The sequence below is a fragment of the Tupaia chinensis genome, unplaced genomic scaffold (assembly GCF_000334495.1).
Source record: "Tupaia chinensis unplaced genomic scaffold, TupChi_1.0 Scaffold000054_1, whole genome shotgun sequence".
NCBI lineage: Eukaryota > Metazoa > Chordata > Mammalia > Scandentia > Tupaiidae > Tupaia > Tupaia belangeri.
In genome coordinates, this window is record NW_006159512.1 from 10,412,015 (window position 1) to 10,415,003 (window position 2,989).

At 55.3% G+C, this 2,989-nt stretch overlaps 1 pseudogene; it reads left to right on the forward strand.

The window, feature by feature from the left end:
• The window catches only part of LOC102493588 (V-type proton ATPase subunit G 1 pseudogene), an 18,771-nt pseudogene that overhangs the window by 1,442 nt on the left and 14,340 nt on the right, over window positions 1-2,989 (forward strand).

A 2,989-nucleotide genomic window follows, 5' to 3' on the forward strand; every position in this document is an offset into this window, starting at 1 on the left:
ATTTATTTATTTATTTTTATTTGATCAGAGAGGGACAGAGTGAAAGAGAGTGAGAGAAAAAGGAAAGTGAGAAAGCAAGCCGCCAGGTCCAGGACTCGAACTGCAGTCAGTCATGGGGGAGTCCAGTACTCTTACCCACCACACCACCTACTGGCCCCTTTTTCACTATTCTTAGGGTAGATCTTAGCAATCCTAGCATAAGAGTCTTTTCTTTCTTTAAGTTGAGAACTTTCACCTTTTCATTTAAAACACTGTGCAGCTTCTCTTTGGCATATCCAGTCACCAGTCACTACCTCGTGTTTTGAGGTCACTATTAAGAAAACAATGGTGGACAGAGCAGTTAGCGTAATGGCTATGTCTCTGGACTCCTATGTTAATCAACTGTGGTTCAAGTCCCGGACCCGGCGGCTTAAATTCACGCCAGGTGCGTGTGCATGCGTGCCCAAGATCCCAAGAGGAGAATGGAGGAGAAGGGATTGTGGTGAGGCCATCCCCCCTGGGGGGTGATTTCTCGCTTTCTGTCTCTCTGTCTCTCTGTCTTTTTGGCAAGCGCACACACCCTATAGCAAAAAAACTCTCAAAAAAAGGGGAAAAAAATAAAAAAGAAAGAAAACAGTGGTTACCTAGCACAAAGCCGTCTGTTGACAGACGGCCGCTCCGGCTGGTGGCGGGTAATGCGGCAGCGTGCTGGGCTGGACAAAGGGGTGACACGACCTGGATGGGTGGGAGTGGGGCATGGAGGTTTCATCATGCTATTCAGAACGCCCTGCGATCGAAAACGTGCAATGGTTTGTTTCTAGAATGTACTAATTAGTATTTTTGGATAGGGACCAGCAGGTGGCGTAACGGTTACATCACTGGACTCTCACGGGGACACGGGGCTCAGACCAGCCTCCTCTACAAAAGTCCAATACTGTGCTTCTCATTGCTGAGTGAAGGTCTGAGACAAAACGAGACAGCAAACATGCAACACTAGGTCCCGGAGGTGCCGGTTTTGCACAAAGCATCGTAAACGGCCGCCCTCCTGTGCCGTTGTGGGGACGGTACTAACCTGGTCCAGTGGACCCAGCTCTTCTCCATTGTCAGTCCTGCTGCCGGGAAGCCAGGGTTGGAGCCACACACGCACATGCACACGCACACACGCACGCACACGCACACTCACACGCACTCACGCTTGCTTTATTAGGCTAAGCCATATCCAGCAGTCCACCCTAGAATCCCACGTCCACCATGGCAGTAACCCCTTGCCCAGGTCTGGTCCTGCACGCGTGCCTCCACTGTCCCGCCCTGGGAGCTCCCGCAGGCCTCTCTGGCATGCCGCCTCACTTCCCAGGACGTTCAGGGTTTGAAGAGCTGAAATCCGGCATCTGTCGGTAGTAGATTATTATTAACGGAAATGGCCAACAGCCTGAGAGACATACCTGGAAGAGGGAGACAGCCTGGGACCTGGGAGTGCTCCCGTCCGGAGCCCGCGGAGCTGGTGTAGAAGTGTGGGCTAGGGGTGTACTAGCACCCTGGGCGGCACCTCTGGTGGTTAACTCCCACGTGGTCCACCGTGGTTCAAGTCCCAGACCTGGCGGCTTGCTTTCTCATTTTCCCTCTATCTCTCCCTCTCACTCTGTCCCTCTCCGGTCAAATTAAAAAGTAAATAAATAAAGGTAAATAAAATAGTTCTTTTTAAGAAACTGTGATATTAATTATCGTTTCCGGACCATGCTTTTTTTAGGAGGATGTGTTCGGGTTACCTGTGCTGGAAATTTCAGGTGCTATGACCTTCTCTGAACACGAGGGGGAGACTTCGTTTCCCTTGGAGTGCTTCAAACGCCGCCGCGCTCCGCTCGCTGGATTCCCGTTTGTTTCAGTGGGAGTGAGTCAGCGTGGCGTTTTCACACTGAGGGCAGTAAGTGAAGGGGCTGACCTCTTAGGCAGGATCCTGGCACAGAAGGAAGGGCATTCGGTAAGAGTTGAAATCTGAGAGACAGAAAGCACTAAGCAGGACGCCCGTGCTCAGCCGAGGCAGGGACCCCCTCTGCAGGCCCCTGCTCCCCGCGCCCCGTCCCTGCCGGCTGGACCCCTCTGCGGTGCCGCTCCCGCCGGGAGCTCGGGTCTCCTGTTCAGCCTAACTCGGCTCAAACAGAAAGCCCAACACGGGGCCGGCAGATGGCGCAGCAGCCACGCGCTTCACTCCGCGTGGCCCAGCAGTCGGAGGCTCAGACCCGGTGACTTAAACCCCCGGCGGGTGTGTGCGTGTGCCCACGATCCCGAGAGGAGAACGGAGGAGAGGGGATAGCAGTGTGGCCATCTCCCTCGCATTCTGTCTCTGTCTCTCTTTGCCCAGAGAGCGCTCAAGTCCTAAGGCAAAAAAGCCTATCAAAAAAAAAAAAAAATCTCCATTCCGTCTGACGTCAGCCCAGGGCTGTACCTGCCCGATATTTACGGGCTCTCGCCTCTGCCACCTGCAGACCACTTCTGGGGAGAGGGCCACCCCGTCTCTCTGCACCCCCACCAGCTCGGCCCAGCACCTTGCAGACAGCTCACAGGGTTGGTGCCTGTCAGCGGTGGGGTCTGGCGTGGGGGTCAGTTTTGAAAAGGCAATGGCTGCTGGGTGGTCCAGTGCCAGCCCGGGCGGAGGGTCCCTGCGGCCAGAAGACGCAGTGGTCCGTCTCCACGCCCTCCAGGTAAGGACCCGGGTTCTCTACGATGAGACCTGAGTAAGACACGCCTCCAGTCACACTAGGGTGAGGAGTAGGGGCTGCCTTCCGACATGGAGGTGGGAGGCACCAGCTGGGAAGGGGCAGGGCCTGAACACCAAGGCCACCTGGTGCTGAGAGGGTCCCCCACACCAGCTCTTAGTCCGGAGTTCTCCCGCCCTATGGGGTGTGGGAGGGGGCTGAGAACAGCAAACCTCACGTAAGAGAAACCCCAGAGGGAGACCAGCAGTTAGCATAATGGCTATGTCGCTGGACTCCCATGTAGTCGACCCCGGTTC